The sequence below is a fragment of the Erithacus rubecula genome (assembly GCF_903797595.1).
Source record: "Erithacus rubecula genome assembly, chromosome: Z".
Lineage (NCBI taxonomy): Eukaryota > Metazoa > Chordata > Aves > Passeriformes > Muscicapidae > Erithacus > Erithacus rubecula.
In genome coordinates, this window is record NC_136661.1 from 20,383,062 (window position 1) to 20,399,759 (window position 16,698).

Consider the following 16,698-nt stretch of genomic DNA (forward strand, 5'->3'; position numbering starts at 1 on the left):
TACTCTCAGAAATGGTACACAGATTCAGAAATCAGTTTTAAGATGAAAACTGGTCTTGAAAGTCACAAAAGGAAAATGTTGACTTCAAAATGTTTTAAATTAATCCCTCTTTCACTTTGGTTTGCAGGTCAGGAGGAGAACAGTTTCTTGGAGTGTCTTAGGAACTTTCTTCCTTTGCATTCTTTGCTAGGATTTCAGTGCACTTTTTATTTCCATATGCTGACTCTCTTACAAATCAATCCCAAAGATTATTATTTTTAACCTGGTTCCATCTTGGTGTTATCCATCTTCTTTCAACAATTTCTCTTTAATATTTGTGTCCACCTCCTCTCTGAAATAATTTTCTTCCCTTTGCTTGTACACACAAAAAACAGCAGAGTTGGAATGTTGCTGTGTGGGCAGGCAATTTCTGGGTATAAAAGTAGTTTAGTGAAACTGCATGTCCAGAGAAGTCAAAACTGTGGCAGACTGTCATTTAAGTTGATTTCAGCTGCCTAGTGCCAAAAAGTAAAATTTCTGCATATAAATTCAGAGTTTCCAAAATATTATGTGAACAATTTTCATGGGGATGGACAGGCACTCTTTCCTGACAGAAAGGCCACAACGCTCTAAACAAATTTCAAATATTTTCTCCAAAGTATGGACAGTACATATTTACTCAAAGAAAAGGTTGGCAGGGTTGTTTTAACATTGCAACACAATGTATTTTCTCCATCCTTTTCTTGGAAATGGCTAAACTGTTTTGGCTGAAATATTTTGGAAAAAGAAATTAAGTGAGCGTGATATCATGTCATGGTAAATTGTAGTCTAAAAGGCTAATATTTGGCCAAGTTTCAAGTAAGCCAAGATGAAGGTGTTTAACAAAGAGGTTTTTATAAGATCTCAATGTTAGTCAATGTTGGCAACATTAGCAAAATGCAGTCCTATATGAAGGGCAGAGAACAAATGATCATGAATAACACTGAGGAACTCCAGCTAAGATGCCAAGTTGGGCAGTAATGGCAACAGACACAAACCCTTAAATTTGAAACAGGGCAGAGAGCTGGTTGGTTTTATGTATCTTCTATGTCACTGCACTAGCCTGTCTAATGCTTTATGTGCTCTACTATATGCACATATAGATACATTAAGTTTTTGGATGACACCTCTTTCCAATAGATGCAGTTATTTCAGTCCTGGCCCATCAATCAATAAACCGAGCACAATTAATAAAAAATCCAGATTCAGCAATCATAAGATGTGGGTTAATATAGCAGAAGAGTTGCTGATGTTTGCCTTTGTAACTATGAAGGTCTATTTAATACCAATACATTTAAAAATTTACCCGAAGTCATATGGCACTAGGCCAACAGGACCCAGTTTATGAACTATTTGAAAAGGACCAAATAAACAAAAAAAGCAGCAAGTGTGAGGTTTAGCATATCAGGTCATTAATTCCTCCTAGTTAAGAGTGAAATTGCCATGAAGAAAAGCATGTGTTTTATTTTAAAAATAAAACCACAAAATAGCTTCTTGGGAATATTAAACTGTGAAAACCTGGAACAAATAATTTTATGGATTACTGTAGTATGAGCTTCTCAGGCAATCATACCTCATCTGAGTTCATCAACACATAATGAATAACAGTATTAATATGAACTTTTTTAATAGTTTTTATTAATTTTTTACTTGGAAGTCATAAATATGTTAATGTATATTTTAGTGTCTGAGCCATCAGGAGTACATATTTTACCCACTTCTCACTCCCAAAGACAACATCTAAATGTCACTGCTTGGGGTATAAGAGAATGAATGGATGGATGGAAGTATATGCTTATGTTATGTAAGATGCCAGGTTACTTGGCCTAATGGTCTTCTCTGACCACTGGATTTATTCCATTAGGAATTTAACTGTGCCAGAGCACCATTTACCAAGGTATGTCCTATTTCTGGTGTTCAAAGTGCTTGAAAGTGCCCACAGGGAGGGTAAATGCCAGGAATACTGTGCCTGCTGCACACAAGAGATGTTAACTAATCCCCATTCAGGCACTGCTTCATAATTACATTAATTACAAGGTATTTAGTCTGCAGCTGGCTCTCTTTGGAGTACCAATAGAGAGGCCCGTATTCAGGGATGACTGTTCCATGACTGGCTAGTGCTGCTGCATATGTGGGACACCCTTGGACAGCCAGGTGCTTTCAGAGCACAGCATGGCTCAACACACATGCAGCACCCACCACCCATGTGCATCTGTCAGGACAGGCTCTGCACCAAAGTGCAGAAAGAGTGGAGATGCTGTGTGGAGTAACCCATGTTTAAGCAGTAAATCCAGTTTGCTGGACCTGTAGATGGCTGGGTGCTGTTGTCAGGACCTCACAGCCTCTTAATCAAAAACAGACCTGATAATACTGGAAAGCAAGCAGTAAAGTTCAAAACAGGCCTTCAATTAGAAATGCCAAATAGTCAAGAAACCTAGTCTGGGGAGAGATACAGCTGGACTTTGATGCCCAAACACTGTCTGAATGTCTATTGCATTTATTAAGCAATGGACATCTCAAAAATCACCTAACTTTACAGACACAGCTTTCCTTGGTAAAAGTCCTGGAATAATTTAGGTAAAATGGAGGCTTGGGGTATTCTCATTGAGCCCCCATATCAAACTATGCTTCAAAGGTAGATGAAGTTGATGCTTTAAGATGCTTTAAGTCCTATTGCATTTCAAAAGCCTCCAAAAGTGAACTTCTTATAGCCTTTGTGGGAACCTGGTAGGCATCTGCAGGGGAAGAATCTTTCCTATATATATTCATATGGGATGCCCTTGTTTCAATTTATGACTGTTTCTTCCAGGCCAATAGCAGTGCATATTGATTTTTGGCTCCATCTTTTTTATATACTCAATTAGGCAATCAAACAGAGATCACTCCAGCTCTGACCAAGCACTCCTTCCTCGAGCCTAAGTGAACCTTATCCCCTGAGCTTCTCCCTGTACATTATGCTCCAAACCCCTTTAACCATCTACTAGATTTTATCCAGATTGTCAGCAAATTTTCTTGTGCTCATGGCCTAAAACTTTGCTTAGTACTCCATATGTGGCCTTGGGACTGCTGAATGAATGGGAATAATCACCTCACAACATGCTGGCTACACTCTTACTGACACAATAAAAATGTAATTAGCCCTCACAGCTGGAAAGGAGCATTGGTGAGCCACATTCCACTTTCTGCTGCCGCCTGCTGCACATATGATGAAGTATAAAAAAATTCTGAACAGATAGGTCTCCAGCTCAGCCACAAACTTTGATACAGTTAGAGAAGATGAGAATTAATTTGCTTATTTGGCGCTGGGACAGTTGGTCTGGCAAACCTGTTTGATGCAACACGACATAAACCAACAGATTAAGGAGGAGTCCCTTCTTTGTGCATAAAATGCCATAAAATGTCATGGTGGTTAAGCCATTCCCTGCTTTGGAGACCAGGTTTGTATCTCTCATGTATATCAGGGATTTTGAACTTGTGCACCTTGAAAGCAGAGCACCTCACCTCATGCCTCTTTCAGGCTAAGACCTTAACATAGGGACATGCACTAAATATTGTGCCTTAAACGAGATTTTTGAAGAAATAGAAAGTGGAAAAAAGGTCTGCTGCCAGGCAATCTCTGATCCCTACTCTCTACGATTGCACCCATTTTGTCTCTCAAATGAAAACATAAATGAGCTCCGAGAAATATCCACAAAACTTGAGGGGAAATAAGAGAAGTTACAACTTTCCATTTCTGGTGTGAAAGTATAGAACATAAGTGCTCCATGCTAAAAATGATTACACTTCTCATCAATTTAAGGATTCCATACCCAACCCTGATTTGGGGTAGCTGGGGAGGAGATGGGGTGATAGTGATGGTAAGTAAATAAAACCCCAACCCCACCCCAAAATTTAGTTCATAGATATGAAAGCGGATGAAAGAGAAAACTCCAGAAGATGATTCTATTTCTTGAGACTTTAGAGGACACAGGTAATTCCTTGTGAATTTGAAGAAAATCAAATATCCACTTTCAAAAGAAATTTATTATTTGAGAAAGTTGAGAAAACAAAATAAATGTTAGTTCTTTGAGCATTTTACTCATCTAATGTGTAAGAAAAGCTTATTAATTAAGTGGGAAAACAGTTGTAAAATTCCCTCATTTAATTTCTTTTTAAATTCTGACCAGAGATTGATGGTGCTTTTGATCGCAGTGTGACCAAAACAAGAGCAACTTGAGAGAAAGGCTCCCTTCAAAGAAACAGAAGAAAAATATTTTGTGTATTCTGCTGATTTTTCAATTCATTTTGGTAGAAAATATCCAATAAGAGCTTCAAGTATGCAAACAGAGAGGAACTAAGGAAAATAATTGAAGTATGGATTAGAATACAGGAAGGGCAAGGGCAGAAGGAATCACGAGAGGAAGTTTTTAACTTTGTGTAGATCAGTCACAAAACCTCAGCTGTGCACAAGTTCTATGCACTAGATTCTATGGAATCTAGTCCAAACCGATGAAGAAAACAGATATTCACCTTGGCAGCACATGCCCCTTGACATAAAGTCTGGCTCCAGAGATAACTATTTGACAGTGTCAGAATGGGGCTCCAACATCCCCTGAGGGCTTGCAGCCTCAGCTGAAGTCAGCAGTAGGTGCAGAGCTGCTCTTAACTAACCCTTGCTAATCCCAGTTATCTGTGGGTAAGGGACTCTCTCCAAACCACACACACCTCCACTCTTAAACTGCAAAACTGACTACAGAAAAGATAGCTCAAACAAATATCTGTATATGAATTTCAAGTTTTGTGCTGTGCATATTGCTGTACAGGCTTTTAGAATAGCTGTAAAGTTGGTAATTCAGTATATCTGCTGAACTACTATGAACTACTCCTATTAATACTTGTAGTATCAATAGTTATGCAATTGATTTGAAAAATATTATTGCTTTTCTATGGTAAATATACTATCCTAAATTGAAGTCATGAGAAGCTCCAGGACACCATCAGTAAGACTTACCAGGCATATCTGGAACTTCTTATAGTTCATCTGGGGGTTCTCTGCTTAGTGAAAAAGAGGTGCTGTGCTTTACTTGCATTGGATAAAACTTGAAATATCTCCCCCATGCTCCCAAAGGTTTGCTCCCAGTGCTGTGTTTAGAGAACTCAGAGAGGTTTCAGATTATTTCAACCTAAATAACTCTTCCAGCTCTTTCACTCAGTATTTGGCTGTAGACTGATGGACTCAGTCACTAGAATAATGGCAACTGTTCTCTGCAAAGAAAGGATAGTGCTTCAGTAAGAACATCTAAGAAAATGCCAGAATATCCAGCAGGCCAATGCTCAGAGCCCCTCACAAACACAAACAGAAGACAGCTTCCATCTCCAGGGAGACATTCCAGCTCCTTGTCTTTTGAAGGAAAGGGGTTGCTGTCTGTGAAGTGGTGAAGGCATTTCCTGCACACCCGAGACACAAGTTCCCCTGGTGCTAAGCACCAAATCTAGTTCAGCATTTTGTCACTAGCTCATTTAGGTGGCTCCTTACTCAACAAATGGATCCTAAAGAGTTAAGCCCTTTCCACATGCTGAGGATCCACAGAAACAAGTTCACCCTGTGGGCTCCTTAGACAGCAGAAGTGTGAGAGCTGAACCAAGCCCTTTTAGTGTGTCCTCCCAGCTCTCTGCTTGGGACAAGAGCTGCCAATGGCAGCTCTGCTTACCACGAGCAGTAAAACTGTCAGAGGCAGGAGTGGTCTCCTGAGACAGGATCATCTCTGCGTTTGGACTGATCAACAGAAAATCTCCCACTAAGAGAGAGCTGACAGTGAGTTTGGCAGACACTGTGACACGATGAAAGACATGGAAAAAGAATGAGCTAGACTCACAAAATATGGAGACAAGTGAGCGAGGGACTGAAAAGCCACGATGTACTTGAAAAAAACATTGGCAAGTTGCACTAGCAATATGCATTCATTACCTTCCCATTTTCTATAGCAAAAAAAAAAAAAAAACCCAAACATAAAAATACTGTATATATTGATCTTCAAATGGGGGCTAGATAGTAGAGCTCTGATCTGAGTGTGTAAGGAGCATGTGGCATAAGCACACAGCTCTGAGCCCCAGTGCATCCTGCTGTGCATTGCAATGGCTTGTGCTGTGGGGAGGCAGGAAAGCCCTGAATAAAACCAATGCTGCTGGTATCTGGAAATTCAAAATAAGTTGCCAAGATATCTTTTAGGCTTTTGGGTCTCGGCCTTAAGACATCATGATTTATGGCTTGACTTGAACACAGATGCATTTCCACGTCTGGACTATGTCTGACATGCTGAATGTGTTCATCTAGAAACAGTATTTTTAGGGAAAAATTGTTCCAGACGTCTGGAATAAGGTCTTCTACTGAAATTTTCAATAGCTTACTAGCAGTTTTTCAAGCTTCTGAAAATATGGAAATATTTGCAAATATTTTGGAAAACATTCACATCAGTAAAGCATGTCTCAGATTTTGCCATGCTCCAGAGTTTTTTAGTTTTCAGATTTCCACCTTTACCCATGGAAATCAGCATTTTCTAGAAGGCCAGACATCATTGACTAAATTAATGTGAGTCAAACAAACTGAAGTTACAGATGTATTTCGTTCCTGTTGTCAAACAACAAAAATCAAAAGCTGATGCACTTGGGAATTTTGGAGGAATTTTTTAGGATATCTGTGTGTGCAGGAATCACAGGATCATCTGGATTCCTTTGCCTGGCCAAGTTGTCAACATCAGCTAAAGTTCTAATTTAGCTGGTCTGGAGACACCATTTATAAGAATAAGTGATTGGTTCAGATCCTAAACTCTCTATTCAATAAACAGCACTAGTTGTCATCTGCAATTCTGCTGGAACCTGAAGGGAGGAAAAAGAAGAGAAAATAAAAATTATTTGGCAGAAGACAAAGAAAACTGTGTCAAAAAAGAAAAACAAGGAGAACCCAGAAATTTAATACAGAGAAGAAGTAAAATTCTGATACATACAAAAAAAGGAGGCTATAAGCATATTGAAAATAATCATCATTGAAATAACTGAGAGGCTCAATAGGTTATACACAATTTTCTCTGCTAGAAGTACTTATCTGAGACTCATGCTTATCTTTATTCATCAAGAGGATTTCTAACCCTACAGTTTGCAGTTTTCTCAATGTGCCACTGTTGAGCAGAAGCATTTGCAGCCTTTATTTGGGATTGTATTTTGAACAAGAATATTTTGCTATTCAATTTCTTACAGCATTCTTCCTTCTGGACCAGTTATGAAGTTCATGTGTGCTTTTGAACAAGAAGATGGAGGAGGGGAGGGAGAAAGTCTGGCATACCTACTGCATTTGATGAGTTTTTGATTAATTCCTACCACTGAAAGAAAAAGATTAGAACGTTGTGACCATACCACCTCTCATAGCAAAATGCAAGTTTTTGAGACTACCGGAGAGAAAAAAAAAAATAGAACCATAATAGGTTAATTTCAAACTTACAAGACAAAAATAGCCTACCTTAATCCTTCTCAAGTTGTGACTCCTTCGTGGGAAGTCATTGAGTTCCTTACCTCCCTGAACAGTTTGCCAAAGGACTTTTCACAAATAAACAATTCAAGTTTTCTAAAATTAACTTTTAAGAAGCTATTTTAGTTCCCAGAGCTATGTCACCATGAAAACTCAGTCTTGTATTATAAGCAAAGGAATGCAATTCATGCAAGTAAGGCATGTTAGAAATTAGGTTTGAAAAGCAAAAATTAATATTTATAAAATAATTCCTGGGAAGGCTGTGCGTTTCATGTTTCTATGCTGAAACAGCCTTCAATTCTATCTTTTAACCTGCACAATATGTTGGGCAAGAGCAGAATTCATTTCCTTTATAAAACTGCATATAGCACAAGCTAAACAAGAAAGTAAATACATTATTTGGGTGTTTGTTTTTTTTCCAAAAGACATCTTTCTGCTTTTACTGTAAGTTAGAATCTAGTAAAAGTGTTAGAAACTACTAGTAATAGTTACTACTAGTAGTTAGAAACTACTGATTTAATTCTCTTGAATATGATGAGACAGTTTTAGCCACCATTGCATCTACATCAAATGCAGCTCCTACACCAGGGATTGCATTGATTTGCTTTGTGACTTTTTGAGGTCTTTGACCAGACCTCCCTGTTCAGCCTGCTGAACCCAGGCCTTCAGCTGTGTGTGAGTATCTGCCATATCTCCCTTGTCCCTGGAGGCCAACAGAGCCACCCCTGCGCTCAGCTGGGGGAAGGGAGGGAAAGGCTTGTTTTGTTGTTGTTCTATGAAACAAAATAATCTGTGAGAACAGTGTGGTATGAAGTTATCAGCTCAGATCTGCTTCGAACATGGCTAAAGGTTCCCCACTCCCTCATAAACCATTTACATAAGAGCTGTTTATGACTTCTCAGCATAGCTCATAACCACTTCAAGCCACAGCTCAGCCATTAGACCTTACCTCAGCTCAGCAGGTCTGGTCAAAACACACTTGGCAATGGGTTTCTGGGGAAAATGGGGCCTCTGTAAGACACAGTGGTAATTTGGTTGCTTCCCTCACTCAGATTTAGTGCTGGCTTCCTCCCACAGGACAGCACAAAAGGGTGCTGTGCTAATTCAGGTGCTCAGGTAGGAAATAAAACCCACACTTTCAGCATGAGTGAGCAAGAAAAGCCCTGTGACTCTTCCCATTCCTTGCAGTCTCCCATTCACCAAAGGGAGTTGTTTCCAGAAATCAATCACCATTTGACTTCTAAAATTTCTCTTTTCTTGAAGCCTGTATGTGTGTACGCACACACAAATCTCTCCTTGAGGATAGTCTTGATGTCCCAAAGCACAGTAGCAAAACATTAATCTTTGTCAAACCTAAACCTGAGAGACTGATGCCTGGAAACAGTAAACTCTACTAAAAACTCGGTGATGAGCAGAACTGAAACATTATCTGACAGAAACAATATTTCTCTCTCATGCAGCCCAGGAGAGGAACCAGAGAGAAGCCAGAATGTAGGGGTCATACCCAGCAGGAAGATCTCGTTCCTTCATAAACATGAGATTAAAACAAGACCCTCTGTGGGTTTTCTCTGTGGCACACAACTCTGCAGAACAGCACCACAGCCTGTTTTTCCTCTGTGCTAGATGTGCACTGGACTGCTCCCACTGAGCTCCTGGTGATGGGGGCAAGAACTGCATCCCTGAGACTGAACTAAGGGGGCATGGATTGCATCCCCCATCTAGCACTCCACACAGAAATCCCCATGGACATGGCCATCACGGTGCTGAAGTACAGGGTGTTGCAGGGGAGCCTGTCATCTATGAGAGGAAGAAGAGAGATGGTCCAGGGAGGTTTTCCCCCACCTGTCTGACAAAAAGCACAGCAGTTGCTCCAGTACCTCTATATGGCATGGCACCCTGTGTTGTGCAGTCCTTAACCTTGTTCCTTTCAGGGTTCCTCCAGAATTTTTTTTTCAGAAGATTTTTCCAGCACTAACCAGGCACCTAAATTTCCGGGGGTTTTCATCTGCATTTCAAAGGCAGAATGTCCAAGTATGTTCACAGTAGTTTGTACAAGTGCAAGTTCAAGTCTTGCTTTGCACATGACCAAAATATATCCTGGGCCAGGCCTGGCATGATTCTTTAATAGGCTGCTGACCTCATTTGCCTTAATGTATCCCTTTATCCAAAGAACCTTCTCCTGGCCAGGGTGAGAGTCAGGCCCTGACACGTACCTACTGTAATTGTTAGCAGAGCTCTTGACACAATTTTGGCCTATGCCAGCCAGCATTGTCCCAGCACTTTGGGGAATGGGTGAAGTTTTCTTCTTGTGCTGACAGGCAGTATAGACAAGGATACTGATGTTTTTCTGATGCCCTGTGCATGGACAGGGACTACATGTACTCATACTCTAATACCCAAGATGGAGTTCTAGCCCACTGCAATTTATTGATGAAGGTATTATTAGTGATATTAGAATGAGTGACTTTCCTTTGCTCTGATTTTTCCTTCCCTCAGCTCCTGTAAGAATGTATTTTTCCCCTTCTTCCTCTTAAAATTTTTGTCTGTTTTCAAATTTATCTCCCTAGTAGGTTTTAATATATAAAAAAATAAGTTCCTCATAAAGCAAAACAAAGAAAGTCAATTTCCTTCTGAGTTTTGTCTTGGCCTGACCTGCTTGACCTGACGGCACCTGATACTCTCTATGCTACAATTAGTTACCAACATCATTATCCTCACCACTCTATTATGTTTGTTTGATAGGACTAAATTCATCAGCAACCGGGTTATCATGATTTTCTTTCCTGTGAACCTGTCAGTGTAAGACTGTCAACATTCTCTTACTTCTGAGAAAATACACACTTTCCTGGGATGTAATGCAAGGACTTCTTTCCTCCCCTGCCAATCCTGTTCTTCAATGTCTGTCTGACAACTTTTGCATGCAGTCAATGCTTGGATATTAGTACAAAATCTTTCCTGAAGAAATGGTACAAATTTTATGGTTGATTTTATGGTTCTAAGCCATAAGCTATATCCTCATCCCTACCAGCAGAATATCCTACCTGCAGCTTCTGTTCACCTCTGTTTTATTTCAGCACAAGTGGCCTTTTTCAGTGCTGGCAGAATGACATGCAATGGAACAACAGTGACATCCATTGGCTAAAGTAAATCCATGCTTGAACTCTTCATAACACAAGAATTATTGGAATGGAAAATGCGTTTGACACAAGTTATCCTTTTGGGTTTTTTATGTGATCAATAATTATCAGTGTTTTAAGAGTACAATAGAAGTTTCACATTTTTCCCTTGGGTAGTTCCTGAGAAGTGATAAGTAATCTTGTCTTGCCTGGGAAATCACCCACTGACTGCCAGACATTAAATTAAATTAAATAAATTAAAGTAAATTAAGAGAGAACTCTTTACAGGATATTGCAACACTGAAACCTGAAATGCTCAAGCAAATATCAAAGATATCTGAAATTATTTGCAATATAAAATTATTTGTGGTCTTTCTAGCTTGGTAGGTATTTTTCAAAGTTAGACCCTCAGTATAGGGGTTTTTTTCTCCTCTCCTTGTTTTTTTCCTCTCGCTTTCATCAGAAGACATTTTCCTTAGTAGCTTCAGCAACTTTTATTTTTCAGTCAGTTATACATCAGCCTACCACACCCTCTCCCATCCATCATCTTCTTCCCCATGTCTCAGTGTTAATGTCATCAGCCACTTTTGTCAGTAGCAATAGTAGCAATATCTTTTTTCCTCTATTGGATGTTGATATACCACAGGGTTAAAACACAAAATGAAATTGTGATTCTTCACTGAGTCACAGTCAAATTTAAAGAACAATTAAAATCCAAATTTTAATCTCCTTACACTAAGAAACTAGAAAACAGTAAACATAAGTAAATGTTTCAGACTACTGTACCAGATGTTCTTTGTCACAACTTTGTTACTGATCAAAGCCTCCATGATAGCAGAAGAAATAATACTTATTTACATTATCTTTTCTCCACAATCCTGCACTGATTGGTGGAATGACATAATTCTTTTTTTGTTGTCTAAGGCTCCATTACTCTACTTATTATCTTGGATGCTCTAATTATCCTGGCTGGACTGTTAACCTATCACAGAGTTTGGTACAATACTAACTTTTTTATTCTCTCTTGGAAATTCCATGCTGTTTTAAGATTTACTGAAAACTTAGAAATTAAGAGTAACATAACAGAGAGTTTTCTGGCAGCTTTTATCAATTCCTCCTATACAATTTTATTCCCCACAGAAATACCTTTGGTTTACTTTTTTTTTTTAATAATTTTTACTGGTTTTTTCTTTTTTAAATAATTTTTTTTAATAGGAGAGAGAAAACCTTGCAGTAGCTGTACTTCAGTATTCCACAAATAAAAATTTAAACAAATTTTAGATAAAAAATAAACCTTCAATCATATAGTAAATTAATATTATTTCTTCTTGCTTCCACCAGTTTGAAGAATATCTCACTGGATAGACTTTTCTATCTTGTTTAAAAGTATTTTAATTTCTGAGCACTTCAGACTAGCACAGAGCACCACACACTCTCTCTCCATTGTTTGCTCTCTGGTTAATAATGATATTTGCTCTCACGGTTCTTGAGCACATTTTACTGTACAGTTTTGAGCAGGCAGGTCATACCTGCTAAACTCTATTTGGGAGAAGGAGAACCTGTGCCATTCAAGTCCTTTACCAGGTGACTGCCCTTGATCTGTTTCAGAAGTATCTTGATGACAGCAGAAGTACCATGATGGAGGTACCTGAAATAAATCACCTGAAAATATTATTCTTAGAATTTTTAGGGACAGTATACTGTATAAAATGACAAAGTTGAGTTCTCTTTGCAATTTTCTCTTTTAGCAATTTTTCAGTTCCAAGGTTTATGAGTTTATAATAATTTTGCTAGTTATCCTTGATAATCCTTTACAGACAAGTTTTCCTACTAGTACCTTCTAGCAGTGGAAGTAAAGAAAATGCAAAACTATTCCTGCAACTATTCCAATTTCTGTTCCAGGGTTTGTCTTGCTCCCTACACTAGAACAATAGGGATGGAATTGCTGACTTCTTAAAAAATAAATCATTGTAGTTGCTGGATTTTAGTGATTTGGCTTTTATTTTCATAAGCATTTTTACTGTTTCTTTTCTGGTGTTTTTTGAGAAACTGATGTCTGTGCAATCTTTTTTTTATTCTTGTTCCTCAATACGGAAAATTAAATGCTGCCTTATTTACTCAAGTGTAGTATTGGTTCACTTGAAACTGGCAATAGCAACTGAGGTTTGTATGGGATCCTGTTAATCCTGTTAATAAATAGTACAACATATCTATCTGAAGTATGAGAGTCACTGTAAGACTTGCTGAGAAAAAGCTGAAACAAAAAATTAGCTATTATTGATAAAAGCATTTTGAGTGTTCTTATTTTTAACATAGGATTTTAGAAGTTTTTATCTTATGTTTGATTCTAACACTATACTGTGACTTCCAAGCAGACAATTAAAAATTTCCCACTTAAATCCTGTCAACAGCTCATGTATAGTCAGCAAATTCAGCTAAACTAAGAAAAGTGAAAAAAGCAGGAGGTGTGAAATGCTCCATTATGCCAAAATTACCTCCTAGAGGACATGAAATAAACATTCTATTTACTCAATTCACACAGATGAAACTGAAGGGTTTACATTATTAAGCAAGAGGTTTGAAGAAAGTGATAAAGTAGAAACACAGAAACAAAATTCAAAGACTTACTGCTTTCATTTTGGAAATATTTTCTAGAGAATTGTATTATAGAATGTGTCACTTTTAAAGGACACCTAGAAATTTAAAACAAATACTTAGGTGTATGTAAAGACAGGCTGAAGCTTTTGAGATTTTAAAACATATGTTTAGGTGTCTGTAGAGACAGGCTGAAGCTTTTGAGATGTGACTAGGGATTATAAAACCCACAGGAGCAGTTTTATGAATCCCACCTATTCCTTTAGCAAATACTGACAGCTATTCAAAACAAGATGTTATAGCCTGTTCTGCCCAAACCTGTTTGTTTAGATCTACAAGTATCCTGGCTAGTATCAGGGCTGTAGCAGAGACAGTAAAAGAAACTTGCAAACTTTCCCATTGACATTTTAGCTCAACAGACACACCAAAGAAATCGATGATCTGCACAGCACTATTTGTGTGACTGTCTTCCTTATGAAGTGGACTGCAGTGAGTGTTGATTTTAAGCTGTCAGTGAGAGCTTTGCACTGGGAAGGACAAATGATGAGCAATGTCCTCCTGCTGACCACACACAAACTACGCTGATGACACTTGAACCTGGTGTGAACCTGGATGTGGCTGAGGAGGTTTACAAATTACAAACATACTGGAAGGGAAATCACTGTCATAGTACCTCCTCTGGAATTTATTTAATTGGCACCAAAAATCGGCAGGCTGCTTTATTAAGGAAACAATATTCCAAACAAAGGTCATCCTTCAGATAAACCTTGTAATCATTCGGATCAAAGCTGATTCATTCCAGCTTTGCATCTTCACTTGAGAATGCACGTTAGTAACACACCTAAGGCTTGTTGCAGTGAAAGATAAGTGGTGTGGGCAATAAGATCTCTGTGGGTCTACTTGCACAAAGCTTTTTTCCCATGTTCAACAAAACGTGCAGAGACCTAGCAGTCAGAACATTTTCCTGTAGTCCCGTGCTGTATGTCCATTGCAAGTGCAGACAGAGACCTCCCCAGACTCCATCAGATTTAAGAGGAGATAAGTGTGTCCTTAAGCATTTGAGCAGGAATGCTTTTCTGAACCACAGCCAGAGAGAGCTGCCAATATCTCCAAGGAATCTGAGGAAGCTCTCCTAGTTAAGAGAAATGTGCTTTTAAGTGCTTTTTAATTTCCCTGATGCTTTCTTTCACTCATCTATTTTCTACACAGCAGGATATCAGAATGAGAACAAGGTTTTTTATTTAATGTGCTCATCTGATCCCTCTGATCTCTCAGATTACATTACTAATGTCTGGTATGAGGAAAAGCAATAACTTTTCCAGCAACTGGATGCTCTAATAGATACAAGCTTGTGCAACAGGGGAAGAGAAAATGCACAGATGTTTTCTAAGCTACATGGATAAAAGGTGGGAAAAAGCATCCTGAACAATATACAAAAGTAATACTTCATCAGCTATCTTTAACTGAAGCAATTATAACAAGTGTTTAACATTCCCTGTAGCTACACATTTGAAAGCTTTTCTTCAATACTTGGTACTGATTTACTTCTTCTGCCCTTTTTACATAGGAGAATGCTAAAAGCAGGATCTCTATTTTTTTCTGTGCACCTCTTTTTGCTCTATCTTTGCAGTGCTCTCTAAAACATGGACTGCCATGACTAGAACAATAAAAGCCAATATCCTTAGTCTGTTTAATAGTTACATATACCACTGAGGAAAAAATTATGGCTGAGAATCGTGAAGCAATTAAAGGAACAAAAAATCTGGTACACAATTAACTTCCAAGACTAGGAACCAAGCAACATTATCTCACTGCTATTATGCATCAGTATACCTATGAACACAGAACCTCACTAGGAGCTCACAAGCTCAACAAAAACGTTTCTTGCAAGGATCAACAAATACTGAACCAGGCTTTGGGCACTGGTAAAGCTGAACAGAGCTGAGCATCTACTACTGTCACCAGTCCAGATCCTCAAACAGCATCTAGGAACAAAACTCCTACCAGATCCTGTGGGAATGAGGAATCAGAAGTGGCAATATTGTAAAAACTTTTTCTGATCCAAGGCACAGATCATTTAATCTGTCAGGGAATAGGATTTACTTCAAGAAATCTAAACGCATAGAGGAGCATTGCAGGACAGGCTATCCAGTGGTCAGAGCTTTCAGCTGCAGAAGGCACAAACAAAAATGTCTCTTAGCTCAAGGGCACCATTTTCATTCTCCATTATTTATCATTTTGCTAGCTCATCATCACCAGTTACTTGTTTTTGGAGAACTAGGCTTGGGGACTTGAGACTATGAAAATAGCCAGAGCTGTATCATTTCATCTGGTGAAAGAGCAGGTAAGAGTAAGTACTTCCAGTAGAAAAAGGAAAATAGCAAGGGGAGGTACTCCTCTCCTTTATATATATCCTCCAGTTTTCCAGTAATTTATGGCCAAGACAAATCTGTATCTATGACTTCAGGGAAAGAAGCTACATTAATGTGACTAAGCCAGACTTCTTTTGCTTTCAAAACCTCCTGTCTTGTAAAGCCCTGCAGTGTACTCACATGTGTGATGTAAAGTGAGCTTTGTTGTGAGCTTGTTGCCATATCTGAAGACTATTCTTGAACCATGATAAGCAGCAAGAAATTGCAAGAAGTAGCTTGAGAAAGGTGAATTGGCTTCAATATCTCCACTATCTTCTTCATTAGATGTGATGGATCCACTTCTGTTTGAACTAAATCCACTTTAGTCCAGCCTGATGCTCAGCAGGTAGTCTAGATCAAGAATCAATCCTATTCTGTGAGGTTATCATCAACAACATAGTACCAACTAAAAAAAAAAAAAAAAAAGTTTTATTGGAGATTGGACTGATAAGTAGATGAAATGGCATTAACAAGCAGAAATTCAATCAAAGGGACCACAAATCAAGCACTTTGTGCCATAAATGGCTGCCCCATGAGGCCCTGTTGACCTGGCTGCATGGCAGTGATGTCCCCATGAGCAGGGACACCAGTCATGATTATGTCCCAAGGCTGAGATCTCTTATACGACACCAGATGCCAATGGGTTGGTCAGTGACATTTTTGTGCATATATAGCACATTTAAAATATATAATAAGCATGCATAATACTATTTGAGTCCCAAATTTAAAATGCAGTAAATAGTAGAGTATTGACCACCAAAAAATCTGTACTTATTACATATTTTCTAGAACTAAATTTACTGAGTGCAATAAAATAACCACTAAGTCAGATCTGAGTGATCTTTTTCTCCTCTTCTTGAACATTTGCTGCCTTAAAGGAGAAGCCTAGACTCTTCATTGTGTCACTGCCATTTCCATAGCACAGATTTCAGCTCAGCAGTTTTGTTAGGCTTCTTGAAGGTCCAGTCCTGCAGAGTCTGAAGAAATAAAACCTTGCTGTGTGCTCCTCTGCTCCTGCAGCAAAGGCTGTCACTGCCATCCAGCAACCAGAACATAA